Here is a 24,221-nt window from a genome sequence, read left to right as displayed (position 1 = left end):
CAACATATTTTCTTTTTGTTATTGTTTTAAAAAGATGAAGGTCAATTTGTCTCACTTAATTTAAATTCGAATTATTATCTAGCACTCTCGGCAACGGCCATATCACGCTGAAAACACCGGTTCTCGACCGATCACCGAAGTTAAGCAGCGTCGAGCGCAGTCAGTACTTGGAAACTTTGCGTGCCGTTGGCTTTTTCACTTTTATTTCCTCTTTTAAATTCCATGAGATATGAAAAAAGCAAACATATCTTCTTTTTCTTATTGATTTATAAAGATGAAGGTTAATTAAATTCAAATTATTAAATAGCACTTTCGGCAACGGCCATATCACGCTAAAAACACCGGTTCTCGTCCGATCACCGAAGTTAAGCAGCGTCGAGCGCAGTCAGTACTTGGGAGGGAGACCACGTAGGAACACTGCGTGCCGTTGGCTTTTTCACTTTTTTTTCCTCTTTTAAATTCCAATAGATATGAAAAAAGCCAACATATTTTCTTTTTGTTATTGTTTTAAAAAGATGAAGGTCAATTTGTCTCACTTAATTTAAATTCGAATTATTATCTAGCACTCTCGGCAAGGGCCATATCACGCTGAAAACACCAGATCTCGTCCGATCACCGAAGTTAAGCAGCGTCGAGCGCAGTCAGTACTTGGAAACTTTGCGTGCCGTTGGATTTTTCACTTTTTTTTCCTCTTTTAAATTCCTATAGATATGAAAAAAGCCAACATATTTTCTTTTTGTTATTGTATTAAAAAGATGAAGGTAAATTTGTCTCACTTAATTTAAATTCGAATTATTAAATAGCACTCTCGGCAACGGCCATATCACGCTGAAAACACTGGTTCTCGTCCGATCACCGAAGTTAAGCAGCGTCGAGCGCAGTCAGTACTTGGGAGGGAGACCACTTAGGAACACTGCGTGCCGTTGGATTTTTCACTTTTTTTTCCTCTTTTAAATTCCAATAGATATGAAAAAAGCCAACATATTTTCTTTTTGTTATTGTTTTAAAAAGATGAAGGTAAATTTGTCTCACTTAATTTAAATTCGAATTATTAAATAGCACTCTCGGCAACGGCCATATCACGCTGAAAACACCGGTTCTCGTCCGATCACCGAAGTTAAGCAGCGTCGAGCGCAGTCAGTACTTGGGAGGGAGACCACTTAGGAACACTGCGTGCTGTTGGCTTTTTCACTTTTTTTCCTCTTTTAAATTCCAATAGATATGAAAAAAGCAAACATATTTTCTTTTTGTTATTGTTTTAAAAAGATGAAGGTTAATTTGTCTCACTTAATTTAAATTCGAATTATTAAATAGCACTCTCGGCAACGGCCATATCACGCTGAAAACACCGGTTCTCGTCCGATCACCGAAGTTAAGCAGCGTCGAGCGCAGTCAGTACTTGGGAGGGAGACCACTTAGGAACACTGCGTGCCGTTGGCTTTTTCACTTTTTTTCCTCTTTTAAATTCCAATAGATATGAAAAAAGCAAACATATTTTCTTTTTTTATTGTTTTAAAAAGATGGTTAATTTGTCTCACTTAATTTAAATTCGAATTATTATCTGGCACTCTCGGCAACGGCCATATCACGCTGAAAACACCGGTTCTCGTCGGATCACCGAAATTAAGCAGCGTCGAGCGCAGTCAGTACTTGGGAGGGAGACCACTTAGGAACACTGCGTGCCGTTGGCTTTTTCACTTTTTTTTCCTCTTTTAAATTCCAATAGATATGAAAAAAGCCAACATATTTTCTTTTTGTTATTGTTTTAAAAAGATGATGGTTAATTTGTCTCACTTAATTTAAATTCGAATTAATATCTAGCACGCTCGGCAACGGCCATATCACGCTGAAAACACCGGTTCTCGTCGGATCACCGAAGTTAAGCAGCGTCGAGCGCAGTCAGTACTTGGGAGGGAGACCACTTAGGAACGCTAAGTACCGTTGGCTTTTTCACTTTTTTTTCCTCTTTTAAATTCCAATAGATATGAAAAAAGCCAACATATTTTCTTTTTGTTATTGTTTTAAGAAGATGAATATTAATTTGTCTCACTTAATTTAAATTCGAATTATTAAATAGCACTCTCGGCAACGGCCATATCACGCTGAAAACACCAGATCTCGTCAGATCACCGAAGTTAAGCATCGGCGAGCGCAGTCAGTACTTGGGAGGGAGACCACTTAGAAACACTGCGTGCCGTTGGCTTTTTCACTTTTATTTCCTCTTTTAAATTCCACTAGATATGAAAAAAGCAAACATATTTTCTTTTTGTTATTGTTTTAAAAAGATGATGGTTAATTTGTCTCACTTAATTTAAATTCGAATTATTAAATAGCACTCTCGGCAACGGACATATCACGCGGAAAACACCGGTTCTCGTCCGATCACCGAAGTTAAGCAGCGTCGAGCGCAGTCAGTACTTGGAAACTTTGCGTGCCGTTGGCTTTTTCACTTTTATTTCCTCTTTTAAATTTCATGAGATATGAAAAAAGCAAACATATCTTCTTTTTATTATTGATTTATAAAGATGAAGGTTTATTAATTTCGAATTATTAAATAGCACTCTCGGCAACGGCCATATCACGCTGAAAACACCGGTTCTCGTCCGATCACCGAAGTTAAGCAGCGTCGAGCGCAGTCAGTACTTGGGAGGGAGACCACTTAGGAACACTGCGTGCCGTTGGATTTTTCACTTTTTTTTCCTCTTTTAAATTCCTATAGATATGAAAAAAGCCAACATATTTTCTTTTTGTTATTGTATTAAAAAGATGAAGGTAAATTTGTCTCACTTAATTTAAATTCGAATTATTAAATAGCACTCTCGGCAACGGCCATATCACGCTGAAAACACCGGTTCTCGTCCGATCACCGAAGTTAAGCAGCGTCGAGCGCAGTCAGTACTTATGAGGGAGACCACTTAGGAACACTGCGTGCCGTTGGCTTTTTCACTTTTTTTCCTCTTTTAAATTCCAATAGATATGAAAAAGGCAAACTTATTTTCTTTTTGTTATTGTTTTAAAAAGATGAAGGTCAATTTGTCTCACTTAATTTAAATTCGAATTATTATCTGGCACTCTCGGCAACGGCCATATCACGCTGAAAACACCGGTTCTCGTCGGATCACCGAAATTAAGCAGCGTCGAGCGCAGTCAGTACTTGGGAGGGAGACCACTTAGGAACACTGCGTGCCGTTGGCTTTTTCACTTTTTTTTCCTCTTTTAAATTCCAATAGATATGAAAAAAGCCAACATATTTTCTTTTTGTTATTGTTTTAAAAAGATGATGGTTAATTTGTCTCACTTAATTTAAATTCGAATTATTATCTAGCACTCTCGGCAACGGCCATATCACGCTGAAAACACCGGTTCTCGTCCGATCACCGAAGTTAAGCAGCGTCGAGCGCAGTCAGTACTTGGAAACTTTGCGTGCCATTGGCTCTTTCACTTTTATTTCCTCTTTTAAATTCCATGAGATATGAAAAAAGCAAACATATCTTCCTTTTCTTATTGATTTATAAAGATGAAGGTTAATTAAATTCAAATTATTAAATAGCACTTTCGGCAACGGCCATATCACGCTAAAAACACCGGTTCTCGTCCGATCAACGAAGTTAAGCAGCGTCGAGCGCAGTCAGTACTTGGGAGGGAGACCACGTAGGAACACTGCGTGCCGTTGGCTTTTTCACTTTTTTTTCCTCTTTTAAATTCCAATAGATATGAAAAAAGCAAACATATTTTCTTTTTGTTATTGTTTAAAAAGATGATGGTTAATTTGTCTCACTTAATTTAAATTCGAATTATTATCTAGCACTCTCGGCAACGGCCATATCACGCTGAAAACACCGGTTCTCGTCCGATCACCGAAGTTAAGCAGCGTCGAGCGCAGTCAGTACTTGGGAGGGAGACCACTTAGGAACATTGCGTGCAGTTTGCTTTTTCACTTTTTTTTCCTCTTTTAAATTCCTATTGATATGAAAAAAGCAAACATATTTTCTTTTTGTTATTGTTTTAAAAAGATAAAGGTCAATTTGTCTCACTTAATTTAAATTCGAATTATTATCTGGCACTCTCGGCAACGGCCATATCACGCTGAAAACACCGGTTCTCGTCCGATCACCGAAGTTAAGCAGCGTCGAGCGCAGTCAGTACTTGGAAACTTTGAGTGCCGTTGGCTTTTTCACTTTTATTTCCTCTTTTAAATTCCATGAGATATGAAAAAAGCAAACATATCTTCTTTTTCTTATTGATTTATAAAGATAAAGGTTAATTAAATTCAAATTATTAAATAGCACTTTCGGCAACGGCCATATCACGCTGAAAACACCGGTTCTCGTCCGATCACCGAAGTTAAGCAGCGTCGAGCGCAGTCAGTACTTGGGAGGGAGACCACTTAGGAACACTGCGTGCCGTTTGCTTTTTAACTTTTTTTTCCTCTTTTAAATTCCTATAGATATGAAAAAAGCAAACATATTTTCTTTTTGTTATTGTTTTAAAAAGATGAAGGTTAATTTGTCTCACTTAATTTAAATTCGAATTATTATCTAGCACTCTCCGCAACGGCCATATCACGCTGAAAACACCGGTTCTCGTCCGATCACCGAAGTTAAGCAGCGTCGAGCGCAGTCAGTACTTGGGAGGGAGACCACTTAGGAACACTGCGTGCCGTTGGCTTTTTCACTTTTTTTCCTCTTTTAAATTCCAATAGATATGAAAAAAGCAAACATATTTTCTTTTTTTTATTGTTTTAAAAAGATGGTTAATTTGTCTCACTTAATTTAAATTCGAATTATTAAATAGCACTCTCGGCAACGGCCATATCACGCTGAAAACACCGGTTCTCGTCCGATCACCGAAGTTAAGCAGCGTCGAGCGCAGTCAGTACTTGGGAGGGAGACCACTTACGAACACTGCGTGCCGTTGGCTTTTTCACTTTTTTTTCCTCTTTTAAATTCCAATAGATATGAAAAAAGCCAACATATTTTCTTTTTGTTATTGTTTTAAAAAGATGGTTAATTTGTCTCACTTAATTTAAATTCGAATTATTATCTAGCACTCTCGGCAACGGCCATATCACGCTGAAAACACCGGTTCTCGTCCGATCACCGAAGTTAAGCAGCGTCGAGCGCAGTCAGTACTTGGAAACTTTGAGTGCCGTTGGCTTTTTCACTTTTATTTCCTCTTTTAAATTCCATGAGATATGAAAAAAGCAAACATATCTTCTTTTTCTTATTGATTTATAAAGATAAAGGTTAATTAAATTCAAATTATTAAATAGCACTTTCGGCAACGGCCATATCACGCTAAAAACACCGGTTCTCGTCCGATCACAGAAGTTAAGCAGCGTCGAGCGCAGTCAGTACTTGGGAGGGAGACCACTTAGGAACACTGCGTGCCGTTGGCTTTTTCACTTTTTTTTCCTGTTTTAAATTCCAATAGATATGAAAAAAGCCAACATATTTTCTTTTTGTTATTGTTTTAAAAAGATGATGGTTAATTTGTCTCACTTAATTTAAATTCGAATTATTATCTAGCACTCTCGGCAACGGCCATATCACGCTGAAAACACCGGTTCTCGTCGGATCACCGAAGTTAAGCAGCGTCGAGCGCAGTCAGTACTTGGGAGGGAGACCACTTAGGAACACTGCGTGCCGTTGGCTTTTTCACATTTTTTTCCTCTTTTAAATTCCAATAGATATGAAAAAAGCCAACATATTTTCTTTTTGTTATTGTTTTAAAAAGATGAAGGTAAATTTGTCTCACTTAATTTAAATTCGAATTATTAAATAGCACTATCGGCAACGGCCATATCACGCTGAAAACACCGGTTCTCGTCCGATCACCGAAGTTAAGCAGCGTCGAGCGCAGTCAGTACTTGGGAGGGAGACCACTTAGGAACACTGCGTGCTGTTGGCTTTTTCACTTTTTTTCCTCTTTTAAATTCCAATAGATATGAAAAAAGCAAACATATTTTCTTTTTGTTATTGTTTTAAAAAGATGAAGGTTAATTTGTCTCACTTAATTTAAATTCGAATTATTAAATAGCACTCTCGGCAACGGCCATATCACGCTGAAAACACCGGTTCTCGTCCGATCACCGAAGTTAAGCAGCGTCGAGCGCAGTCAGTACTTGGGAGGGAGACCACTTAGGAACACTGCGTGCCGTTGGCTTTTTCACTTTTTTTCCTCTTTTAAATTCCAATAGATATGAAAAAAGCAAACATATTTTCTTTTTTTATTGTTTTAAAAAGATGGTTAATTTGTCTCACTTAATTTAAATTCGAATTATTAAATAGCACTCTCGGCAACGGCCATATCACGCTGAAAACACCGGTTCTCGTCCGATCACCGAAGTTAAGCAGCGTCGAGCGCAGTCAGTACTTGGGAGGGAGACCACTTACGAACACTGCGTGCCGTTGGCTTTTTCACTTTTTTTTCCTCTTTTAAATTCCAATAGATATGAAAAAAGCCAACATATTTTCTTTTTGTTATTGTTTTAAAAAGATGAAGGTTAATTTGTCTCACTTAATTTAAATTCGAATTATTATCTAGCACTCTCGGCAACGGCCATATCACGCTGAAAACACCGGTTCTCGTCGGATCACCGAAGTTAAGCAGCTGCGAGCGCAGTCAGTACTTGGGAGGGAGACCACTTAGGAACGCTAAGTGCCGTTGGCTTTTTCACTTTTTTTTCCTCTTTTAAATTCCAAAAGATATGAAAAAAGCCAACATATTTTCTTTTTGTTATTGTTTTAAGAAGATGAATATTAATTTGTCTCACTTAATTTAAATTCGAATTATTAAATAGCACTCTCGGCAACGGCCATATCACGGTGAAAACACCAGATCTCGTCCGATCACCGAAGTTAAGCAGCGGCGAGCGCAGTCAGTACTTGGGAGGGAGACCACTTATAAACACTGCGTGCCGTTGGCTTTTTCACTTTTTTTTCCTCTTTTAAATTCCACTAGAAATGAAAAAAGCAAACATATTTTCTTTTTGTTATTGTTTTAAAAAGATGATGGTTAATTTGTCCCACTTAATTTAAATTCGAATTATTAAATAGCACTCTCGGCAACGGCCATATCACGCTGAAAACACCGGTTCTCGTCCGATCACCGAAGTTAAGCAGCGTCGAGCGCAGTCAGTACTTGGAAACTTTGCGTGCCGTTGGCTTTTTCACTTTTATTTCCTCTTTTAAATTCCACGAGATATGAAAAAAGCAAACATATCTTCTTTTTATTATTGATTTATAAAGATGAAGGTTTATTAATTTCGAATTATTAAATAGCACTCTCGGCAACGGCAATATCACGCTGAAAACACCGGTTCTCGTCCGATCACCGAAGTTAAGCAGCGTCGAGCGCAGTCAGTACTTGGGAGGGAGACCACTTAGGAACGCTAAGTGCCGTTGGCTTTTTCACTTTTTTTTCCTCTTTTAAATTCCAATAGATATGAAAAAAGCCAACATATTTTCTTTTTGTTATTGTTTTAAGAAGATGAATATTAATTTGTCTCACTTAATTTAAATTCGAATTATTAAATAGCACTCTCGGCAACGGCCATATCACGCTGAAAACACCAGATCTCGTCAGATCACCGAAGTTAAGCATCGGCGAGCGCAGTCAGTACTTGGGAGGGAGACCACTTAGAAACACTGCGTGCCGTTGGCTTTTTCACTTTTTTTTCCTCTTTTAAATTCCACTAGAAATGAAAAAAGCAAACATATTTTCTTTTTGTTATTGTTTTAAAAAGATGATGGTTAATTTGTCTCACTTAATTTAAATTCGAATTATTAAATAGCACTCTCGGCAACGGCCATATCACGCTGAAAACACCGGTTCTCGTCCGATCACCGAAGTTAAGCAGCGTCGAGCGCAGTCAGTACTTGGAAACTTTGCGTGCCGTTGGCTTTTTCACTTTTATTTCCTCTTTTAAATTCCACGAGATATGAAAAAAGCAAACATATCTTCTTTTTATTATTGATTTATAAAGATGAAGGTTTATTAATTTCGAATTATTAAATAGCACTCTCGGCAACGGCAATATCACGCTGAAAACACCGGTTCTCGTCCGATCACCGAAGTTAAGCAGCGTCGAGCGCAGTCAGTACTTGGGAGGGAGACCACTTAGGAACACTGCGTGCCGTTGGCTTTTTCACTTTTTTTCCTCTTTTAAATTCCAATAGATATGAAAAAAGCAAACATATTTTCTTTTTTTTATTGTTTTAAAAAGATGGTTAATTTGTCTCACTTAATTTAAATTCGAATTATTAAATAGCACTCTCGGCAACGGCCATATCACGCTGAAAACACCGGTTCTCGTCGGATCACCGAAGTTAAGCAGCGTCGAGCGCAGTCAGTACTTGGGAGGGAGACCACTTAGGAACGCTAAGTGCCGTTGGCTTTTTCACTTTTTTTTCCTCTTTTAAATTCCAATAGATATGAAAAAAGCCAACATATTTTCTTTTTGTTATTGTTTTAAGAAGATGAATATTAATTTGTCTCACTTAATTTAAATTCGAATTATTAAATAGCACTCTCGGCAACGGCCATATCACGCTGAAAACACCAGATCTCGTCCGATCACCGAAGTTAAGCAGCGGCGAGCGCAGTCAGTACTTGGGAGGGAGACCACTTAGAAACACTGCGTGCCGTTGGCTTTTTCACTTTTTTTTCCTCTTTTAAATTCCACTAGAAATGAAAAAAGCAAACATATTTTCTTTTTGTTATTGTTTTAAAAAGATGATGGTTAATTTGTCTCACTTAATTTATATTCGAATTATTAAATAGCACTCTCGGCAACGGCCATATCACGCTGAAAACACCGGTTCTCGTCCGATCACTGAAGTTAAGCAGCGTCGAGCGCAGTCAGTACTTGGAAACTTTGCGTGCCGTTGGCTTTTTCACTTTTATTTCCTCTTTTAAATTCCACGAGATATGAAAAAAGCAAACATATCTTCTTTTTATTATTGATTTATAAAGATGAAGGTTTATTAATTTCGAATTATTAAATAGCACTCTCGGCAACGGCAATATCACGCTGAAAACACCGGTTCTCGTCCGATCACCGAAGTTAAGCAGCGTCGACCGCAGTCAGTACTTGGGAGGGAGACCACTTAGGAACACTGCGTGCCGTTGGATTTTTCACTTTTTTTTTCCTCTTTTAAATTCCAATAGATATGAAAAAAGCCAACATATTTTCTTTTTGTTATTGTTTTAAAAAGATGAAGGTAAATTTGTCTCACTTAATTTAAATTCGAATTATTAAATAGCACTCTCGGCAACGGCCATATCACGCTGAAAACACCGGTTCTCGTCCGATCACCGAAGTTAAGCAGCGTCGAGCGCAGTCAGTACTTGGGAGGGAGACCACTTAGGAACACTGCGTGCCGTTGGCTTTTTCACTTTTTTTCCTCTTTTAAATTCCAATAGATATGAAAAAAGCAAACATATTTTCTTTTTGTTATTGTTTTAAAAAGATGAAGGTTAATTTGTCTCACTTAATTTAAATTCGAATTATTAAATAGCACTCTCGGCAACGGCCATATCACGCTGAAAACACCGGTTCTCGTCCGATCACCGAAGTTAAGCAGCGTCGAGCGCAGTCAGTACTTGGGAGGGAGACCACTTAGAAACACTGCGTGCCGTTGGCTTTTTCACTTTTTTTTCCTCTTTTAAATTCCACTAGAAATGAAAAAAGCAAACATAATTTCTTTTTGTTATTGTTTTAAAAAGATGATGGTTAATTTGTCTCACTTAATTTAAATTCGAATTATTAAATAGCACTCTCGGCAACGGCCATATCACGCTGAAAACACCGGTTCTCGTCCGATCACCGAAGTTAAGCAGCGTCGAGCGCAGTCAGTACTTGGAAACTTTGCGTACCGTTGGCTTTTTCACTTTTATTTCCTCTTTTAAATTCCACGAGATATGAAAAAAGCAAACATATCTTCTTTTTATTATTGATTTATAAAGATGAAGGTTTATTAATTTCGAATTATTAAATAGCACTCTCGGCAACGGCAATATCACGCTGAAAACACCGGTTCTCGTCCGATCACCGAAGTTAAGCAGCGTCGAGCGCAGTCAGTACTTGGAAACTTTGCGTGCCGTTGGCTTTTTCACTTTTATTTCCTCTTTTAAATTCCATGAGATATGAAAAAAGCAAACATATCTTCTTTTTCTTATTGATTTATAAAGATGAAGGTTAATTAAATTCAAATTATTAAATAGCAATCTCGGCAACGGCCATATCACGCTAAAAACACCGGTTCTCGTCCGATCACCGAAGTTAAGCAGCGTCGAGCGCAGTCAGTACTTGGGAGGGAGACCACTTAGGAACACTGCGTGCCGTTGGGTTTTTCACTTTTTTTTCCTCTTTTAAATTCCAATAGATATGAAAAAAGCAAACATATTTTCTTTTTGTTATTGTTTTAAAAAGATGAAGGTTAATTTGTCTCACTTAATTTAAATTCGAATTATTATCTGGCACTCTCGGCAACGGCCATATCACGCTGAAAACACCGGTTCTCGTCGGATCACCGAAGTTAAGCAGCGTCGAGCGCAGTCAGTACTTGGGAGGGAGACCACTTAGGAACACTGCGTGCCGTTGGCTTTTTCACTTTTTTTTTCCTCTTTTAAATTCCAATAGATATGAAAAAAGCCAACATATTTTCTTTTTGTTATTGTTTTAAAAAGATGATGGTTAATTTGTCTCACTTAATTTAAATTCGAATTATTATCTAGCACTCTCGGCAATGGCCATATCACGCTGAAAACACCGGTTCTCGTCCGATCACCGAAGTTAAGCAGCGTCGAGCGCAGTCAGTACTTGGGAGGGAGACCACTTAGGAACACTGCGTGCCGTTGGCTTTTTCACTTTTTTTTCCTCTTTTAAATTCCAATAGATATGAAAAAAGCCAACATATTTTCTTTTTGTTATTGTTTTAAAAAGATGAAGGTTAATTTGTCTCACTTAATTTAAATTCGAATTATTATCTAGCACTCTCGGCAACGGCCATATCACGCTAAAAACACCGGTTCTCGTCGGATCACCGAAGTTAAGCAGCGTCGAGCGCAGTCAGTACTTGGGAGGGAGACCACTTAGGAACGCTAAGTGCCGTTGGCTTTTTCACTTTTTTTTCCTCTTTTAAATTCCAATAGATTTGAAAAAAGCCAACATATTTTCTTTTTGTTATTGTTTTAAGAAGATGAATATTAATTTGTCTCACTTAATTTAAATTCGAATTATTAAATAGCACTCTCGGCAACGGCCATATCACGCTGAAAACACCAGATCTCGTCAGATCACCGAAGTTAAGCCTCGGCGAGCGCAGTCAGTACTTGGGAGGGAGACCACTTAGAAACACTGCGTGCCGTTGGCTTTTTCACTTTTTTTTCCTCTTTTAAATTCCACTAGAAATGAAAAAAGCAAACATAATTTCTTTTTGTTATTGTTTTAAAAAGATGATGGTTAATTTGTCTCACTTAATTTAAATTCGAATTATTAAATAGCACTCTCGGCAACGGCCATATCACGCTGAAAACACCGGTTCTCGTCCGATCACCGAAGTTAAGCAGCGTCGAGCGCAGTCAGTACTTGGAAACTTTGCGTACCGTTGGCTTTTTCACTTTTATTTCCTCTTTTAAATTCCACGAGATATGAAAAAAGCAAACATATCTTCTTTTTATTATTGATTTATAAAGATGAAGGTTTATTAATTTCGAATTATTAAATAGCACTCTCGGCAACGGCAATATCACGCTGAAAACACCGGTTCTCGTCCGATCACCGAAGTTAAGCAGCGTCGAGCGCAGTCAGTACTTGGAAACTTTGCGTGCCGTTGGCTTTTTCACTTTTATTTCCTCTTTTAAATTCCATGAGATATGAAAAAAGCAAACATATCTTCTTTTTCTTATTGATTTATAAAGATGAAGGTTAATTAAATTCAAATTATTAAATAGCAATCTCGGCAACGGCCATATCACGCTAAAAACACCGGTTCTCCTCCGATCACCGAAGTTAAGCAGCGTCGAGCGCAGTCAGTACTTGGGAGGGAGACCACTTAGGAACACTGCGTGCCGTTGGGTTTTTCACTTTTTTTTCCTCTTTTAAATTCCAATAGATATGAAAAAAGCAAACATATTTTCTTTTTGTTATTGTTTTAAAAAGATGAAGGTTAATTTGTCTCACTTAATTTAAATTCGAATTATTATCTGGCACTCTCGGCAACGGCCATATCACGCTGAAAACACCGGTTCTCGTCGGATCACCGAAGTTAAGCAGCGTCGAGCGCAGTCAGTACTTGGGAGGGAGACCACTTAGGAACACTGCGTGCCGTTGGCTTTTTCACTTTTTTTTTCCTCTTTTAAATTCCAATAGATATGAAAAAAGCCAACATATTTTCTTTTTGTTATTGTTTTAAAAAGATGATGGTTAATTTGTCTCACTTAATTTAAATTCGAATTATTATCTAGCACTCTCGGCAATGGCCATATCACGCTGAAAACACCGGTTCTCGTCCGATCACCGAAGTTAAGCAGCGTCGAGCGCAGTCAGTACTTGGAAACTTTGCGTGCCGTTGGCTTTTTCACTTTTTTTCCTCTTTTAAATTCCAATAGATATGAAAAAAGCCAACATATTTTCTTTTTGTTATTGTTTTAAGAAGATGAATATTATTTGTCTCACTTAATTTAAATTCGAATTATTTAATAGCACTCTCGGCAACGGCCATATCACGCTGAAAACACCAGATCTCGTCAGATCACCGAAGTTAAGCATCGGCGAGCGCAGTCAGTACTTGGGAGGGAGACCACTTAGAAACACTGCGTGCCGTTGGCTTTTTCACTTTTTTTTCCTCTTTTAAATTCCACTAGAAATGAAAAAAGCAAACATATTTTCTTTTTGTTATTGTTTTAAAAAGATGATGGTTAATTTGTCTCACTTAATTTAAATTCGAATTATTAAATAGCACTCTCGGCAACGGCCATATCACGCTGAAAACACCGGTTCTCGTCCGATCACCGAAGTTAAGCAGCGTCGAGCGCAGTCAGTACTTGGAAACTTTGCGTACCGTTGGCTTTTTCACTTTTATTTCCTCTTTTAAATTCCACGAGATATGAAAAAAGCAAACATATCTTCTTTTTATTATTGATTTATAAAGATGAAGGGTTATTAATTTCGAATTATTAAATAGCACTCTCGGCAACGGCAATATCACGCTGAAAACACCGGTTCTCGTCCGATCACCGAAGTTAAGCAGCGTCGAGCGCAGTCAGTACTTGGAAACTTTGCGTGCCGTTGGCTTTTTCACTTTTATTTCCTCTTTTAAATTCCATGAGATATGAAAAAAGCAAACATATCTTCTTTTTCTTATTGATTTATAAAGATGAAGGTTAATTAAATTCAAATTATTAAATAGCAATCTCGGCAACGGCCATATCACGCTAAAAACACCGGTTCTCGTCCGATCACCGAAGTTAAGCAGCGTCGAGCGCAGTCAGTACTTGGGAGGGAGACCACTTAGGAACACTGCGTGCCGTTGGGTTTTTCACTTTTTTTTCCTCTTTTAAATTCCAATAGATATGAAAAAAGCAAACATATTTTCTTTTTGTTATTGTTTTAAAAAGATGAAGGTTAATTTGTCTCACTTAATTTAAATTCGAATTATTATCTGGCACTCTCGGCAACGGCCATATCACGCTGAAAACACCGGTTCTCGTCGGATCACCGAAGTTAAGCAGCGTCGAGCGCAGTCAGTACTTGGGAGGGAGACCACTTAGGAACACTGCGTGCCGTTCGCTTTTTCACTTTTTTTTTCCTCTTTTAAATTCCAATAGATATGAAAAAAGCCAACATATTTTCTTTTTGTTATTGTTTTAAAAAGATGATGGTTAATTTGTCTCACTTAATTTAAATTCGAATTATTATCTAGCACTCTCGGCAATGGCCATATCACGCTGAAAACACCGGTTCTCGTCCGATCACCGAAGTTAAGCAGCGTCGAGCGCAGTCAGTACTTGGAAACTTTGCGTGCCGTTGGCTTTTTCACTTTTTTTTCCTCTTTTAAATTCCTATAGATATGAAAAAGCCAACATATTTTCTTTTTGTTATTGTATTAAAAAGATGAAGGTAAATTTGTCTCACTTAATTTAAATTCGAATTATTAAATAGCACTCTCGGCAACGGCCATATCACGCTGAAAACACCGGTTCTCGTCCGATCACCGAAGTGAAGCAGCGTCGAGCGCAGTCAGTACTTGGGAGGGAGACCACTTAGGAACGCTAAGTGCCGTTGGCTTTTTCACTTTTTTTCCTCTTTTAAATTCCAATAGATATGAAAAAAGCCAACATATTTTCTTTTTGTTATTGTTTTAAGAAGATGAATATTAATTTGTCTCACTTAATTTAAATTCGAATTATTAAATAGCACTCTCGGCAACGGCCATATCACGCTGAAAACACCGGTTCTCGTCCGATCACCGAAGTGAAGCAGCGTCGAGCGCAGTCAGTACTTGGGAGGGAGACCACTTAGGAACGCTAAGTGCCGTTGGCTTTTTCACTTTTTTTCCTCTTTTAAATTCCAATAGATATGAAAAAAGCCACCATATTTTCTTTTTGTTATTGTTTTAAGAAGATGAATATTAATTTGTCTCACTTAATTTAAATTCGAATTATTAAATAGCACTCTCGGCAACGGCCATATCACGCTGAAAACACCAGATCTCGTCAGATCACCGAAGTTAAGCATCGGCGAGCGCAGTCAGTACTTGGGAGGGAGACCACTTAGAAACACTGCGTGCCGTTGGCTTTTTCACTTTTTTTTCCTCTTTTAAATTCCACTAGAAATGAAAAAAGCAAACATATTTTCTTTTTGTTATTGTTTTAAAAAGATGATGGTTAATTTGTCTCACTTAATTTAAATTCGAATTATTAAATAGCACTCTCGGCAACGGCCATATCACGCTGAAAACACCGGTTCTCGTCCGATCACCGAAGTTAAGCAGCGTCGAGCGCAGTCAGTACTTGGAAACTTTGCGTACCGTTGGCTTTTTCACTTTTATTTCCTCTTTTAAATTCCACGAGATATGAAAAAAGCAAACATATCTTCTTTTTATTATTGATTTATAAAGATGAAGGTTTATTAATTTCGAATTATTAAATAGCACTCTCGGCAACGGCAATATCACGCTGAAAACACCGGTTCTCGTCCGATCACCGAAGTTAAGCAGCGTCGAGCGCAGTCAGTACTTGGAAACTTTGCGTGCCGTTGGCTTTTTCACTTTTATTTCCTCTTTTAAATTCCATGAGATATGAAAAAAGCAAACATATCTTCTTTTTCTTATTGATTTATAAAGATGAAGGTTAATTAAATTCAAATTATTAAATAGCAATCTCGGCAACGGCCATATCACGCTAAAAACACCGGTTCTCGTCGGATCACCGAAGTTAAGCAGCGTCGAGCGCAGTCAGTACTTGGGAGGGAGACCACTTAGGAACACTGCGTGCCGTTGGCTTTTTCACTTTTTTTTCCTCTTTTAAATTCCAATAGATATGAAAAAAGCCAACATATTTTCTTTTTGTTATTGTTTAAAAAAGATGATGGTTAATTTGTCTCACTTAATTTAAATTCGAATTATTATCTAGCACTCTCGGCAATGGCCATATCACGCTGAAAACACCGGTTCTCGTCCGATCACCGAAGTTAAGCAGCGTCGAGCGCAGTCAGTACTTGGAAACTTTGCGTGCCGTTGGCTTTTTCACTTTTTTTTCCTCTTTTAAATTCCTATAGATATGAAAAAGCCAACATATTTTCTTTTTGTTATTGTATTAAAAAGATGAAGGTAAATTTGTCTCACTTAATTTAAATTCGAATTATTAAATAGCACTCTCGGCAACGGCCATATCACGCTGAAAACACCGGTTCTCGTCCGATCACCGAAGTGAAGCAGCGTCGAGCGCAGTCAGTACTTGGGAGGGAGACCACTTAGGAACACTGCGTGCCGTTGGCTTTTTCGCTTTTTTTTCCTCTTTTAAATTCCAATAGATATGAAAAAAGCCAACATATTTTCTTTTTGTTATTGTTTTAAGAAGATGAATATTAATTTGACTCACTTAATTTAAATTCGAATTATTAAATAGCACTCTCGGCAACGGCCATATCACGCTGAAAACACCAGATCTCGTCAGATCACCGAAGTTAAGCATCGGCGAGCGCAGTCAGTACTTGGGAGGGAGACCACTTAGAAACACTGCGTGCCGTTGGCTTTTTCACTTTTTTTTCCTCTTTTAAATTCCACTAGAAATGAAAAAAGCAAACATATTTTCTTTTTGTTATTGTTTTAGAAAGATGATGTTTAATTTGTCTCACTTAATTTAAATTCGAATTATTAAATAGCACTCTCGGCAACGGCCATATCACGCTGAAAACACCGGTTCTCGTCCGATCACCGAAGTTAAGCAGCGTCGAGCGCAGTCAGTACTTGGAAACTTTGCGTGCCGTTGGCTTTTTCACTTTTATTTCCTCTTTTAAATTCCACGAGATATGAAAAAAGCAAACATATCTTCTTTTTATTATAGATTTATAAAGATGAAGGTTTATTAATTTCGAATTATTAAATAGCACTCTCGGCAACGGCCATATCACGCTGAAAACACCGGTTCTCGTCCGATCACCGAAGTTAAGCCGCGTCGAGCGCAGTCAGTACTTGGGAGGGAGACCACTTAGGAACACTGCGTGCCGTTGGATTTTTCACTTTTTTTTTCCTCTTTTAAATTCCTATAGATATGAAAAAAGCCAACATATTTTCTTTTTGTTATTGTATTAAAAAGATGAAGGTAAATTTGTCTCACTTAATATAAATTCGAATTATTAAATAGCACTCTCGGCAACGGCCATATCACGCTGAAAACACCGGTTCTCGTCCGATCACCGAAGTTAAGCAGCGTCGAGCGCAGTTAGTACTTGGGAGGGAGACCACTTAGGAACACTGCGTGCCGTTGGCTTTTTCACTTTTTTTCCTCTTTTAAATTCCAATAGATATGAAAAAAGCAAACATATTTTCTTTTTGTTATTGTTTTAAAAAGATGAAGGTTAATTTGTCTCACTTAATTTAAATTCGAATTATTAAATAGCACTCTCGGCAACGGCCATATCACGCTGAAAACACCGGTTCTCGTCCGATCACCGAAGTTAAGCAGCGTCGAGCGCAGTCAGTACTTGGGAGAGAGACCGCTTAGGAACACTGCGTGCCGTTGGCTTTTTCACTTTTTTTCCTCTTTTAAATTCCAATAGATATGAAAAAAGCAAACATATTTTCTTTTTGTTATTGTTTTAAAAAGATGATGGTTAATTTGTCTCACTTAATTTAAATTCGAATTATTATCTAGCACTCTCGGCAACGGCCATATCACGCTGAAAACACCGGTTCTCGTCCGATCACCGAAGTTAAGAAGCGTCGAGCGCAGTCAGTACTTGGGAGGGAGACCACTTAGGAACACTGCGTGCCGTTGGCTTTTTCACTTTTTTTCCTCTTTTAAATTCCAATAGATATGAAAAAAGCAAACATATTTTCTTTTTGTTATTGCTTTAAAAAGATGAAGGTTAATTTGTCTCACTTAATTTAAATTCGAATTATTATCTAGCACTCTCGGCAACGGCCATATCACGCTGAAAACACCAGATCTCGTCAGATCACCGAAGTTAAGCATCGGCGAGCGCAGTCAGTACTTGGGAGGGAGACCACTTAGGAACACTGCGTGCCGTTGGCTTTTTCACTTTTTTTCCTCTTTTAAATTCCTATAGATATGAAAAAAGCAAACATATTTTTTTTTTGTTATTGTTTTAAAAAGATGAAGGTCAATTTGTCTCACTTAATTTAAATTCGAATTATTATCTAGCACTCTCGGCAAGGGCCATATCACGCTGAAAACACCAGATCTCGTCCGATCACCGAAGTTAAGCAGCGTCGAGCGCAGTCAGTACTTGGAAACTTTGCGTGCCGTTGGCTTTTTCACTTTTATTTCCTCTTTTAAATTCCATGAGATATGAAAAAAGCAAACATATCTTCTTTTTATTATTGATTTATAAAGATGAAGGTTTATTAATTTCGAATTATTAAATAGCACTCTCGGCAACGGCCATATCACGCTGAAAAAACCGGTTTTCGTCCGATCACCGAAGTTAAGCAGCGTCGAGCGCAGTCAGTACTTGGAAACTTTGCGTGCCGTTGGATTTTTCACTTTTTTTTCCTCTTTTAAATTCCTATAGATATGAAAAAAGCCAACATATTTTCTTTTTGTTATTGTATTAAAAAGATGAAGGTAAATTTGTCTCACTTAATTTAAATTCGAATTATTAAATAGCACTCTCGGCAACGGCCATATCACGCTGAAAACACTGGTTCTCGTCCGATCACCGAAGTTAAGCAGCGTCGAGCGCAGTCAGTACTTGGGAGGGAGACCACTTAGGAACACTGCGTGCCGTTGGCTTTTTCACTTTTTTTCCTCTTTTAAATTCCAATAGATATGAAAAAAGCAAACATATTTTCTTTTTGTTATTGTTTTAAAAAGATGAAGGTTAATTTGTCTCACTTAATTTAAATTCGAATTATTAAATAGCACTCTCGGCAACGGCCATATCACGCTGAAAACACCGGTTCTCGTCCGATCACCGAAGTTAAGAAGCGTCGAGCGCAGTCAGTACTTGGGAGGGAGACCACTTAGGAACACTGCGTGCCGTTGGCTTTTTCACTTTTTTTCCTCTTTTAAATTCCAATAGATATGAAAAAAGCAAACATATTTTCTTTTTGTTATTGCTTTAAAAAGATGAAGGTTAATTTGTCTCACTTAATTTAAATTCGAATTATTATCTAGCACTCTCGGCAACGGCCATATCACGCTGAAAACACCAGATCTCGTCAGATCACCGAAGTTAAGCATCGGCGAGCGCAGTCAGTACTTGGGAGGGAGACCACTTAGGAACACTGCGTGCCGTTGGCTTTTTCACTTTTTTTCCTCTTTTAAATTCCTATAGATATGAAAAAAGCAAACATATTTTTTTTTTGTTATTGTTTTAAAAAGATGAAGGTCAATTTGTCTCACTTAATTTAAATTCGAATTATTATCTAGCACTCTCGGCAAGGGCCATATCACGCTGAAAACACCAGATCTCGTCCGATCACCGAAGTTAAGCAGCGTCGAGCGCAGTCAGTACTTGGAAACTTTGCGTGCCGTTGGCTTTTTCACTTTTATTTCCTCTTTTAAATTCCATGAGATATGAAAAAAGCAAACATATCTTCTTTTTATTATTGATTTATAAAGATGAAGGTTTATTAATTTCGAATTATTAAATAGCACTCTCGGCAACGGCCATATCACGCTGAAAAAACCGGTTTTCGTCCGATCACCGAAGTTAAGCAGCGTCGAGCGCAGTCAGTACTTGGAAACTTTGCGTGCCGTTGGATTTTTCACTTTTTTTTCCTCTTTTAAATTCCTATAGATATGAAAAAAGCCAACATATTTTCTTTTTGTTATTGTATTAAAAAGATGAAGGTAAATTTGTCTCACTTAATTTAAATTCGAATTATTAAATAGCACTCTCGGCAACGGCCATATCACGCTGAAAACACTGGTTCTCGTCCGATCACCGAAGTTAAGCAGCGTCGAGCGCAGTCAGTACTTGGGAGGGAGACCACTTAGGAACACTGCGTGCCGTTGGCTTTTTCACTTTTTTTCCTCTTTTAAATTCCAATAGATATGAAAAAAGCAAACATATTTTCTTTTTGTTATTGTTTTAAAAAGATGAAGGTTAATTTGTCTCACTTAATTTAAATTCGAATTATTAAATAGCACTCTCGGCAACGGCCATATCACGCTGAAAACACCGGTTCTCGTCCGATCACCGAAGTTAAGCAGCGTCGAGCGCAGTCAGTACTTGGGAGGGAGACCGCTTAGGAACACTGCGTGCCGTTGGCTTTTTCACTTTTTTTCCTCTTTTAAATTCCAATAGATATGAAAAAAGCAAACATATTTTCTTTTTGTTATTGTTTTAAAAAGATGATGGTTAATTTGTCTCACTTAATTTAAATTCGAATTATTATCTAGCACTCTCGGCAACGGCCATATCACGCTGAAAACACCGGTTCTCGTCCGATCACCGAAGTTAAGCAGCGTCGAGCGCAGTCAGTACTTGGAAACTTTGCGTGCCGTTGGCTTTTTCACTTTTATTTCCTCTTTTAAATTCCATGATATATGAAAAAAGCAAACATAGGCTATCTTCTTTTTCTTATTGATTTATAAAGATGAAGGGTAATTTAATTCGAATTATTAAATAGCACTCTCGGCAACGGCCATATCACGCTGAAAAAACCGGTTTTCGTCCGATCACCGAAGTTAAGCAGCGTCGAGCGCAGTCAGTACTTGGAAACTTTGCGTGCCGTTGGATTTTTCACTTTTTTTTCCTCTTTTAAATTCCATGAGATATGAAAAAGCAAACATATCTTCTTTTTATTATTGATTTATAAAGATGAAGGTTTATTAATTTCGAATTATTAAATAGCACTCTCGGCAACGGCCATATCACGCTGAAAACACCGGTTCTCGTCCGATCACCGAAGTTAAGCAGCGTCGAGCGCAGTCAGTACTTGGGAGGGAGACCACTTAGGAACACTGCGTGCCGTTGGCTTTTTCACTTTTTTTTCCAATTTTAAATACCTATAGATATGAAAAAAGCAAACATATTTTTTTTTTGTTATTGTTTTAAAAAGATGAAGGTCTATTTGTCTCACTTAATTTAAATTCGAATTATTATCTAGCACTCTCGGCAACGGCCATATCACGCTGAAAACACCAGATCTCGTCAGATCACCGAAGTTAAGCATCGGCGAGCGCAGTCAGTACTTGGGAGGGAGACCACTTAGAAACACTGCGTGCCGTTGGCTTTTTCACTTTTTTTCCTCTTTTAAATTCCACTAGATATGAAAAAAGCAAACATATTTTCTTTTTGTTATTGTTTTAAAAAGATGATGGTTAATTTGTCTCACTTAATTTAAATTCGAATTATTAAATAGCACTCTCGGCAACGGCCATATCACGCTGAAAACACCGGTTCTCGTCCGATCACCGAAGTTAAGCTGCGTCGAGCGAAGTCAGTACTTGGAAACTTTGCGTGCCGTTGGATTTTTCACTTTTTTTTCCTCTTTTAAATTCCTATAGATATGAAAAAAGCCAACATATTTTCTTTTTGTTATTGTATTAAAAAGATGAAGGTAAATTTGTCTCACTTAATTTAAATTCGAATTATTAAATAGCACTCTCGGCAACGGCCATATCACGCTGAAAACACCGGTTCTCGTCCGATCACCGAAGTTAAGCAGCGTCGAGCGCAGTCAGTACTTGGGAGGGAGACCACTTAGGAACACTGCGTGCCGTTGGCTTTTTCACTTTTTTTCCTCTTTTAAATTCCAATAGATATGAAAAAAGCAAACATATTTTCTTTTTGTTATTGTTTTAAAATGATGAAGGTCTATTTGTCTCACTTAATTTAAATTCGAATTATTATCTAGCACTCTCGGCAACGGCCATATCACGCTGAAAACACCAGATCTCGTCAGATCACCGATGTTAAGCATCGGCGAGCGCAGTCAGTACTTGGGAGGGAGACCACTTAGAAACACTGCGTGCCGTTGGCTTTTTCACTTTTTTTCCTCTTTTAAATTCCACTAGATATGAAAAAAGCCAACATATTTTCTTTTTGTTATTGTATTAAAAAGATGAAGGTAAATTTGTCTCACTTAATTTAAATTCGAATTATTAAATAGCACTCTCGGCAACGGCCATATCACGCTGAAAACACCGGTTCTCGTCCGATCACCGAAGTTAAGCAGCGTCGAGCGCAGTCAGTACTTGGGAGGGAGACCACTTAGGAACACTGCGTGCCGTTGGCTTTTTCACTTTTTTTTCCAATTTTAAATACCTATAGATATGAAAAAAGCAAACGTATTTTTTTTTGTTATTTATTTTAAAAAGATGAAGGTCTATTTGTCTCACTTAATTTAAATTCGAATTATTATCTAGCACTCTCGGCAACGGCCATATCATGCTGAAAACACCAGATCTCGTCAGATCACCGAAGTTAAGCATCGGCGAGCGCAGTCAGTACTTGGGAGGGAGACCACTTAGAAACACTGCGTGCCGTTGGCTTTTTCACTTTTTTTTCCTCTTTTAAATTCCACTAGATATGAAAAAAGCAAACATATTTTCTTTTTGTTATTGTTTTAAAAAGATGATGGTTAATTTGTCTCACTTAATTTAAATTCGAATTATTAAATAGCACTCTCGGCAACGGCCATATCACGCTGAAAACACCGGTTCTCGTCCGATCACCGAAGTTAAGCAGCGTCGAGCGCAGTCAGTACTTGGAAACTTTGCGTGCCGTTGGCTTTTTCACTTTTATTTCCTCTTTTAAATTCCATGAGATATGAAAAAGCAAACATATCTTCTTTTTATTATTGATTTATAAAGATGAAGGTTTATTAATTTCGAATTATTAAATAGCACTCTCGGCAACGGCCATATCACGCTGAAAACACCGGTTCTCGTCCGATCACCGAAGTTAAGCAGCGTCGAGCGCAGTCAGTACTTGGGAGGGAGACCACTTAGGAACACTGCGTGCCGTTGGCTTTTTCACTTTTTTTTCCAATTTTAAATACCTATAGATATGAAAAAAGCAAACATATTTTTTTTTGTTATTGTTTTAAAAAGATGAAGGTCTATTTGTCTCACTTAATTTAAATTCGAATTATTATCTAGCACTCTCGGCAACGGCCATATCACGCTGAAAACACCAGATCTCGTCAGATCACCGAAGTTAAGCATCGGCGAGCGCAGTCAGTACTTGGGAGGGAGACCACTTAGAAACACTGCGTGCCGTTGGCTTTTTCACTTTTTTTCCTCTTTTAAATTCCACTAGATATGAAAAAAGCAAACATATTTTCTTTTTGTTATTGTTTTAAAAAGATGATGGTTAATTTGTCTCACTTAATTTAAATTCGAATTATTAAATAGCACTCTCGGCAACGGCCATATCACGCTGAAAACACCGGTTCTCGTCCGATCACCGAAGTTAAGCAGCGTCGAGCGAAGTCAGTACTTGGAAACTTTGCGTGCCGTTGGATTTTTCACTTTTTTTTCCTCTTTTAAATTCCTATAGATATGAAAAAAGCCAACATATTTTCTTTTTGTTATTGTATTAAAAAGATGAAGGTAAATTTGTCTCACTTAATTTAAATTCGAATTATTAAATAGCACTCTCGGCAACGGCCATATCACGCTGAAAACACCGGTTCTCGTCCGATCACCGAAGTTAAGCAGCGTCGAGCGCAGTCAGTACTTGGGAGGGAGACCACTTAGGAACACTGCGTGCCGTTGGCTTTTTCACTTTTTTTCCTCTTTTAAATTCCAATAGATATGAAAAAAGCAAACATATTTTCTTTTTGTTATTGTTTTAAAATGATGAAGGTCTATTTGTCTCACTTAATTTAAATTCGAATTATTATCTAGCACTCTCGGCAACGGCCATATCACGCTGAAAACACCAGATCTCGTCAGATCACCGATGTTAAGCATCGGCGAGCGCAGTCAGTACTTGGGAGGGAGACCACTTAGAAACACTGCGTGCCGTTGGCTTTTTCACTTTTTTTCCTCTTTTAAATTCCACTAGATATGAAAAAAGCCAACATATTTTCTTTTTGTTATTGTATTAAAAAGATGAAGGTAAATTTGTCTCACTTAATTTAAATTCGAATTATTAAATAGCACTCTCGGCAACGGCCATATCACGCTGAAAACACCGGTTCTCGTCCGATCACCGAAGTTAAGCAGCGTCGAGCGCAGTCAGTACTTGGGAGGGAGACCGCTTAGGAACACTGCGTGCCGTTGGCTTTTTCACTTTTTTTCCTCTTTTAAATTCCAATAGATATGAAAAAAGCAAACATATTTTCTTTTTGTTATTGTTTTAAAAAGATGATGGTTAATTTGTCTCACTTAATTTAAATTCGAATTATTATCTAGCACTCTCGGCAACGGCCATATCACGCTGAAAACACCGGTTCTCGTCCGATCACCGAAGTTAAGCAGCGTCGAGCGCAGTCAGTACTTGGAAACTTTGCGTGCCGTTGTCTTTTTCACTTTTATTTCCTCTTTTAAATTCCATGAGATATGAAAAAAGC

General features: G+C 37.9%; 32 non-coding genes and 59 pseudogenes across 32 annotated transcripts; all 91 read left to right on the top strand.

Moving 5' to 3' along the window:
* Positions 1-89: 89 nt before the first annotated feature.
* LOC149581821 (5S ribosomal RNA) lies at positions 90-192 on the top strand (annotated as a pseudogene).
* Positions 193-314: 122 nt separating this feature from the next.
* Positions 315-433, top strand: LOC149581820 (5S ribosomal RNA). Its single transcript, XR_016381071.1, has one exon. It is a non-coding gene; the product is annotated as a 5S ribosomal RNA (ribosomal RNA).
* A 377-nt stretch (positions 434-810) lies between these two features.
* Positions 811-929, top strand: LOC149581819 (5S ribosomal RNA; annotated as a pseudogene).
* Positions 930-1,066: 137 nt separating this feature from the next.
* On the top strand, positions 1,067-1,185 carry LOC149581818 (5S ribosomal RNA). The gene has a single exon (XR_016380882.1). It is a non-coding gene; the product is annotated as a 5S ribosomal RNA (ribosomal RNA).
* Positions 1,186-1,321: 136 nt separating this feature from the next.
* LOC149581817 (5S ribosomal RNA) lies at positions 1,322-1,440 on the top strand. The gene has a single exon (XR_016380789.1). It is a non-coding gene; the product is annotated as a 5S ribosomal RNA (ribosomal RNA).
* A 132-nt stretch (positions 1,441-1,572) lies between these two features.
* LOC149581816 (5S ribosomal RNA) lies at positions 1,573-1,691 on the top strand (annotated as a pseudogene).
* A 137-nt stretch (positions 1,692-1,828) lies between these two features.
* On the top strand, positions 1,829-1,947 carry LOC149581815 (5S ribosomal RNA; annotated as a pseudogene).
* Positions 1,948-2,084: 137 nt separating this feature from the next.
* On the top strand, positions 2,085-2,203 carry LOC149581814 (5S ribosomal RNA; annotated as a pseudogene).
* A 362-nt stretch (positions 2,204-2,565) lies between these two features.
* LOC149581813 (5S ribosomal RNA) lies at positions 2,566-2,684 on the top strand. Its single transcript, XR_016381011.1, has one exon. It is a non-coding gene; the product is annotated as a 5S ribosomal RNA (ribosomal RNA).
* Positions 2,685-2,821: 137 nt separating this feature from the next.
* LOC149581812 (5S ribosomal RNA) lies at positions 2,822-2,940 on the top strand. The gene has a single exon (XR_016380974.1). It is a non-coding gene; the product is annotated as a 5S ribosomal RNA (ribosomal RNA).
* A 136-nt stretch (positions 2,941-3,076) lies between these two features.
* On the top strand, positions 3,077-3,195 carry LOC149581811 (5S ribosomal RNA; annotated as a pseudogene).
* Positions 3,196-3,332: 137 nt separating this feature from the next.
* On the top strand, positions 3,333-3,435 carry LOC149581810 (5S ribosomal RNA; annotated as a pseudogene).
* Positions 3,436-3,557: 122 nt separating this feature from the next.
* LOC149581809 (5S ribosomal RNA) lies at positions 3,558-3,676 on the top strand (annotated as a pseudogene).
* Positions 3,677-3,812: 136 nt separating this feature from the next.
* On the top strand, positions 3,813-3,931 carry LOC149581808 (5S ribosomal RNA; annotated as a pseudogene).
* Positions 3,932-4,068: 137 nt separating this feature from the next.
* LOC149581807 (5S ribosomal RNA) lies at positions 4,069-4,171 on the top strand (annotated as a pseudogene).
* A 122-nt stretch (positions 4,172-4,293) lies between these two features.
* Positions 4,294-4,412, top strand: LOC149581806 (5S ribosomal RNA). The gene has a single exon (XR_016381087.1). It is a non-coding gene; the product is annotated as a 5S ribosomal RNA (ribosomal RNA).
* A 137-nt stretch (positions 4,413-4,549) lies between these two features.
* LOC149581805 (5S ribosomal RNA) lies at positions 4,550-4,668 on the top strand. The gene has a single exon (XR_016381044.1). It is a non-coding gene; the product is annotated as a 5S ribosomal RNA (ribosomal RNA).
* Positions 4,669-4,801: 133 nt separating this feature from the next.
* On the top strand, positions 4,802-4,920 carry LOC149581804 (5S ribosomal RNA). Its single transcript, XR_016380938.1, has one exon. It is a non-coding gene; the product is annotated as a 5S ribosomal RNA (ribosomal RNA).
* A 134-nt stretch (positions 4,921-5,054) lies between these two features.
* Positions 5,055-5,157, top strand: LOC149581803 (5S ribosomal RNA; annotated as a pseudogene).
* Positions 5,158-5,279: 122 nt separating this feature from the next.
* On the top strand, positions 5,280-5,398 carry LOC149581802 (5S ribosomal RNA; annotated as a pseudogene).
* Positions 5,399-5,535: 137 nt separating this feature from the next.
* LOC149581801 (5S ribosomal RNA) lies at positions 5,536-5,654 on the top strand. Its single transcript, XR_016381003.1, has one exon. It is a non-coding gene; the product is annotated as a 5S ribosomal RNA (ribosomal RNA).
* A 137-nt stretch (positions 5,655-5,791) lies between these two features.
* LOC149581800 (5S ribosomal RNA) lies at positions 5,792-5,910 on the top strand. The gene has a single exon (XR_016380881.1). It is a non-coding gene; the product is annotated as a 5S ribosomal RNA (ribosomal RNA).
* A 136-nt stretch (positions 5,911-6,046) lies between these two features.
* Positions 6,047-6,165, top strand: LOC149581799 (5S ribosomal RNA). The gene has a single exon (XR_016380788.1). It is a non-coding gene; the product is annotated as a 5S ribosomal RNA (ribosomal RNA).
* Positions 6,166-6,297: 132 nt separating this feature from the next.
* On the top strand, positions 6,298-6,416 carry LOC149581798 (5S ribosomal RNA). The gene has a single exon (XR_016380937.1). It is a non-coding gene; the product is annotated as a 5S ribosomal RNA (ribosomal RNA).
* A 137-nt stretch (positions 6,417-6,553) lies between these two features.
* Positions 6,554-6,672, top strand: LOC149581797 (5S ribosomal RNA; annotated as a pseudogene).
* Positions 6,673-6,809: 137 nt separating this feature from the next.
* On the top strand, positions 6,810-6,928 carry LOC149581796 (5S ribosomal RNA; annotated as a pseudogene).
* Positions 6,929-7,065: 137 nt separating this feature from the next.
* On the top strand, positions 7,066-7,168 carry LOC149581795 (5S ribosomal RNA; annotated as a pseudogene).
* Positions 7,169-7,290: 122 nt separating this feature from the next.
* LOC149581794 (5S ribosomal RNA) lies at positions 7,291-7,409 on the top strand (annotated as a pseudogene).
* A 137-nt stretch (positions 7,410-7,546) lies between these two features.
* Positions 7,547-7,665, top strand: LOC149581793 (5S ribosomal RNA; annotated as a pseudogene).
* A 137-nt stretch (positions 7,666-7,802) lies between these two features.
* Positions 7,803-7,905, top strand: LOC149581792 (5S ribosomal RNA; annotated as a pseudogene).
* A 122-nt stretch (positions 7,906-8,027) lies between these two features.
* LOC149581791 (5S ribosomal RNA) lies at positions 8,028-8,146 on the top strand. Its single transcript, XR_016380943.1, has one exon. It is a non-coding gene; the product is annotated as a 5S ribosomal RNA (ribosomal RNA).
* Positions 8,147-8,279: 133 nt separating this feature from the next.
* LOC149581790 (5S ribosomal RNA) lies at positions 8,280-8,398 on the top strand (annotated as a pseudogene).
* Positions 8,399-8,535: 137 nt separating this feature from the next.
* On the top strand, positions 8,536-8,654 carry LOC149581789 (5S ribosomal RNA; annotated as a pseudogene).
* Positions 8,655-8,791: 137 nt separating this feature from the next.
* LOC149581788 (5S ribosomal RNA) lies at positions 8,792-8,894 on the top strand (annotated as a pseudogene).
* A 122-nt stretch (positions 8,895-9,016) lies between these two features.
* Positions 9,017-9,135, top strand: LOC149581787 (5S ribosomal RNA; annotated as a pseudogene).
* Positions 9,136-9,273: 138 nt separating this feature from the next.
* Positions 9,274-9,392, top strand: LOC149581786 (5S ribosomal RNA). The gene has a single exon (XR_016380787.1). It is a non-coding gene; the product is annotated as a 5S ribosomal RNA (ribosomal RNA).
* Positions 9,393-9,528: 136 nt separating this feature from the next.
* Positions 9,529-9,647, top strand: LOC149581785 (5S ribosomal RNA). Its single transcript, XR_016381049.1, has one exon. It is a non-coding gene; the product is annotated as a 5S ribosomal RNA (ribosomal RNA).
* A 137-nt stretch (positions 9,648-9,784) lies between these two features.
* Positions 9,785-9,887, top strand: LOC149581784 (5S ribosomal RNA; annotated as a pseudogene).
* Positions 9,888-10,009: 122 nt separating this feature from the next.
* On the top strand, positions 10,010-10,112 carry LOC149581783 (5S ribosomal RNA; annotated as a pseudogene).
* A 122-nt stretch (positions 10,113-10,234) lies between these two features.
* On the top strand, positions 10,235-10,353 carry LOC149581782 (5S ribosomal RNA; annotated as a pseudogene).
* A 137-nt stretch (positions 10,354-10,490) lies between these two features.
* LOC149581781 (5S ribosomal RNA) lies at positions 10,491-10,609 on the top strand. Its single transcript, XR_016381002.1, has one exon. It is a non-coding gene; the product is annotated as a 5S ribosomal RNA (ribosomal RNA).
* A 138-nt stretch (positions 10,610-10,747) lies between these two features.
* Positions 10,748-10,866, top strand: LOC149581780 (5S ribosomal RNA). The gene has a single exon (XR_016380885.1). It is a non-coding gene; the product is annotated as a 5S ribosomal RNA (ribosomal RNA).
* Positions 10,867-11,003: 137 nt separating this feature from the next.
* Positions 11,004-11,122, top strand: LOC149581779 (5S ribosomal RNA; annotated as a pseudogene).
* Positions 11,123-11,259: 137 nt separating this feature from the next.
* On the top strand, positions 11,260-11,378 carry LOC149581778 (5S ribosomal RNA; annotated as a pseudogene).
* Positions 11,379-11,515: 137 nt separating this feature from the next.
* LOC149581777 (5S ribosomal RNA) lies at positions 11,516-11,618 on the top strand (annotated as a pseudogene).
* A 122-nt stretch (positions 11,619-11,740) lies between these two features.
* On the top strand, positions 11,741-11,843 carry LOC149581776 (5S ribosomal RNA; annotated as a pseudogene).
* Positions 11,844-11,965: 122 nt separating this feature from the next.
* Positions 11,966-12,084, top strand: LOC149581775 (5S ribosomal RNA; annotated as a pseudogene).
* Positions 12,085-12,221: 137 nt separating this feature from the next.
* LOC149581774 (5S ribosomal RNA) lies at positions 12,222-12,340 on the top strand. The gene has a single exon (XR_016381000.1). It is a non-coding gene; the product is annotated as a 5S ribosomal RNA (ribosomal RNA).
* A 138-nt stretch (positions 12,341-12,478) lies between these two features.
* LOC149581773 (5S ribosomal RNA) lies at positions 12,479-12,581 on the top strand (annotated as a pseudogene).
* A 135-nt stretch (positions 12,582-12,716) lies between these two features.
* LOC149581772 (5S ribosomal RNA) lies at positions 12,717-12,835 on the top strand (annotated as a pseudogene).
* A 137-nt stretch (positions 12,836-12,972) lies between these two features.
* Positions 12,973-13,075, top strand: LOC149581771 (5S ribosomal RNA; annotated as a pseudogene).
* A 122-nt stretch (positions 13,076-13,197) lies between these two features.
* Positions 13,198-13,300, top strand: LOC149581770 (5S ribosomal RNA; annotated as a pseudogene).
* A 122-nt stretch (positions 13,301-13,422) lies between these two features.
* Positions 13,423-13,541, top strand: LOC149581769 (5S ribosomal RNA; annotated as a pseudogene).
* A 137-nt stretch (positions 13,542-13,678) lies between these two features.
* Positions 13,679-13,797, top strand: LOC149581768 (5S ribosomal RNA; annotated as a pseudogene).
* Positions 13,798-13,935: 138 nt separating this feature from the next.
* On the top strand, positions 13,936-14,038 carry LOC149581767 (5S ribosomal RNA; annotated as a pseudogene).
* A 136-nt stretch (positions 14,039-14,174) lies between these two features.
* Positions 14,175-14,293, top strand: LOC149581766 (5S ribosomal RNA; annotated as a pseudogene).
* A 136-nt stretch (positions 14,294-14,429) lies between these two features.
* Positions 14,430-14,548, top strand: LOC149581765 (5S ribosomal RNA; annotated as a pseudogene).
* Positions 14,549-14,684: 136 nt separating this feature from the next.
* LOC149581764 (5S ribosomal RNA) lies at positions 14,685-14,803 on the top strand (annotated as a pseudogene).
* A 137-nt stretch (positions 14,804-14,940) lies between these two features.
* On the top strand, positions 14,941-15,043 carry LOC149581763 (5S ribosomal RNA; annotated as a pseudogene).
* Positions 15,044-15,165: 122 nt separating this feature from the next.
* LOC149581762 (5S ribosomal RNA) lies at positions 15,166-15,268 on the top strand (annotated as a pseudogene).
* A 122-nt stretch (positions 15,269-15,390) lies between these two features.
* Positions 15,391-15,509, top strand: LOC149581761 (5S ribosomal RNA; annotated as a pseudogene).
* A 137-nt stretch (positions 15,510-15,646) lies between these two features.
* LOC149581760 (5S ribosomal RNA) lies at positions 15,647-15,749 on the top strand (annotated as a pseudogene).
* A 136-nt stretch (positions 15,750-15,885) lies between these two features.
* Positions 15,886-16,004, top strand: LOC149581759 (5S ribosomal RNA). Its single transcript, XR_016380900.1, has one exon. It is a non-coding gene; the product is annotated as a 5S ribosomal RNA (ribosomal RNA).
* A 137-nt stretch (positions 16,005-16,141) lies between these two features.
* LOC149581758 (5S ribosomal RNA) lies at positions 16,142-16,260 on the top strand (annotated as a pseudogene).
* Positions 16,261-16,397: 137 nt separating this feature from the next.
* Positions 16,398-16,500, top strand: LOC149581757 (5S ribosomal RNA; annotated as a pseudogene).
* Positions 16,501-16,622: 122 nt separating this feature from the next.
* Positions 16,623-16,741, top strand: LOC149581756 (5S ribosomal RNA; annotated as a pseudogene).
* Positions 16,742-16,879: 138 nt separating this feature from the next.
* LOC149581755 (5S ribosomal RNA) lies at positions 16,880-16,998 on the top strand. The gene has a single exon (XR_016380873.1). It is a non-coding gene; the product is annotated as a 5S ribosomal RNA (ribosomal RNA).
* Positions 16,999-17,134: 136 nt separating this feature from the next.
* LOC149581754 (5S ribosomal RNA) lies at positions 17,135-17,253 on the top strand. Its single transcript, XR_016381146.1, has one exon. It is a non-coding gene; the product is annotated as a 5S ribosomal RNA (ribosomal RNA).
* A 136-nt stretch (positions 17,254-17,389) lies between these two features.
* On the top strand, positions 17,390-17,508 carry LOC149581753 (5S ribosomal RNA). The gene has a single exon (XR_016381127.1). It is a non-coding gene; the product is annotated as a 5S ribosomal RNA (ribosomal RNA).
* A 136-nt stretch (positions 17,509-17,644) lies between these two features.
* On the top strand, positions 17,645-17,763 carry LOC149581752 (5S ribosomal RNA; annotated as a pseudogene).
* Positions 17,764-18,364: 601 nt separating this feature from the next.
* LOC149581751 (5S ribosomal RNA) lies at positions 18,365-18,483 on the top strand. Its single transcript, XR_016380961.1, has one exon. It is a non-coding gene; the product is annotated as a 5S ribosomal RNA (ribosomal RNA).
* Positions 18,484-18,619: 136 nt separating this feature from the next.
* Positions 18,620-18,738, top strand: LOC149581750 (5S ribosomal RNA). The gene has a single exon (XR_016381126.1). It is a non-coding gene; the product is annotated as a 5S ribosomal RNA (ribosomal RNA).
* Positions 18,739-18,874: 136 nt separating this feature from the next.
* On the top strand, positions 18,875-18,993 carry LOC149581749 (5S ribosomal RNA; annotated as a pseudogene).
* A 601-nt stretch (positions 18,994-19,594) lies between these two features.
* LOC149581748 (5S ribosomal RNA) lies at positions 19,595-19,713 on the top strand. The gene has a single exon (XR_016380960.1). It is a non-coding gene; the product is annotated as a 5S ribosomal RNA (ribosomal RNA).
* Positions 19,714-19,849: 136 nt separating this feature from the next.
* LOC149581747 (5S ribosomal RNA) lies at positions 19,850-19,968 on the top strand. The gene has a single exon (XR_016380809.1). It is a non-coding gene; the product is annotated as a 5S ribosomal RNA (ribosomal RNA).
* Positions 19,969-20,104: 136 nt separating this feature from the next.
* On the top strand, positions 20,105-20,207 carry LOC149581746 (5S ribosomal RNA; annotated as a pseudogene).
* Positions 20,208-20,558: 351 nt separating this feature from the next.
* Positions 20,559-20,677, top strand: LOC149581745 (5S ribosomal RNA). The gene has a single exon (XR_016380786.1). It is a non-coding gene; the product is annotated as a 5S ribosomal RNA (ribosomal RNA).
* A 137-nt stretch (positions 20,678-20,814) lies between these two features.
* LOC149581744 (5S ribosomal RNA) lies at positions 20,815-20,933 on the top strand (annotated as a pseudogene).
* Positions 20,934-21,069: 136 nt separating this feature from the next.
* Positions 21,070-21,172, top strand: LOC149581743 (5S ribosomal RNA; annotated as a pseudogene).
* A 137-nt stretch (positions 21,173-21,309) lies between these two features.
* Positions 21,310-21,428, top strand: LOC149581742 (5S ribosomal RNA). The gene has a single exon (XR_016380785.1). It is a non-coding gene; the product is annotated as a 5S ribosomal RNA (ribosomal RNA).
* A 136-nt stretch (positions 21,429-21,564) lies between these two features.
* LOC149581741 (5S ribosomal RNA) lies at positions 21,565-21,683 on the top strand (annotated as a pseudogene).
* Positions 21,684-21,819: 136 nt separating this feature from the next.
* On the top strand, positions 21,820-21,938 carry LOC149581740 (5S ribosomal RNA). The gene has a single exon (XR_016380784.1). It is a non-coding gene; the product is annotated as a 5S ribosomal RNA (ribosomal RNA).
* Positions 21,939-22,075: 137 nt separating this feature from the next.
* Positions 22,076-22,194, top strand: LOC149581739 (5S ribosomal RNA; annotated as a pseudogene).
* A 137-nt stretch (positions 22,195-22,331) lies between these two features.
* On the top strand, positions 22,332-22,434 carry LOC149581738 (5S ribosomal RNA; annotated as a pseudogene).
* A 121-nt stretch (positions 22,435-22,555) lies between these two features.
* LOC149581737 (5S ribosomal RNA) lies at positions 22,556-22,674 on the top strand. Its single transcript, XR_016380783.1, has one exon. It is a non-coding gene; the product is annotated as a 5S ribosomal RNA (ribosomal RNA).
* A 136-nt stretch (positions 22,675-22,810) lies between these two features.
* LOC149581736 (5S ribosomal RNA) lies at positions 22,811-22,929 on the top strand (annotated as a pseudogene).
* Positions 22,930-23,065: 136 nt separating this feature from the next.
* LOC149581735 (5S ribosomal RNA) lies at positions 23,066-23,168 on the top strand (annotated as a pseudogene).
* Positions 23,169-23,305: 137 nt separating this feature from the next.
* LOC149581734 (5S ribosomal RNA) lies at positions 23,306-23,424 on the top strand. Its single transcript, XR_016380782.1, has one exon. It is a non-coding gene; the product is annotated as a 5S ribosomal RNA (ribosomal RNA).
* A 136-nt stretch (positions 23,425-23,560) lies between these two features.
* LOC149581733 (5S ribosomal RNA) lies at positions 23,561-23,679 on the top strand (annotated as a pseudogene).
* A 136-nt stretch (positions 23,680-23,815) lies between these two features.
* On the top strand, positions 23,816-23,934 carry LOC149581732 (5S ribosomal RNA). Its single transcript, XR_016380808.1, has one exon. It is a non-coding gene; the product is annotated as a 5S ribosomal RNA (ribosomal RNA).
* Positions 23,935-24,070: 136 nt separating this feature from the next.
* On the top strand, positions 24,071-24,173 carry LOC149581731 (5S ribosomal RNA; annotated as a pseudogene).
* The last annotated feature ends 48 nt before the right edge of the window (positions 24,174-24,221 follow it).

This window comes from Phalangium opilio, unplaced genomic scaffold (assembly GCF_054372755.1).
Source record: "Phalangium opilio isolate 3A_F unplaced genomic scaffold, DU_Popi_V2 ptg007730c_1, whole genome shotgun sequence".
NCBI lineage: Eukaryota > Metazoa > Arthropoda > Arachnida > Opiliones > Phalangiidae > Phalangium > Phalangium opilio.
Note: the sequence above shows the minus strand (reverse complement) of the source record. Positions and strands in the feature narration are given on the sequence as shown.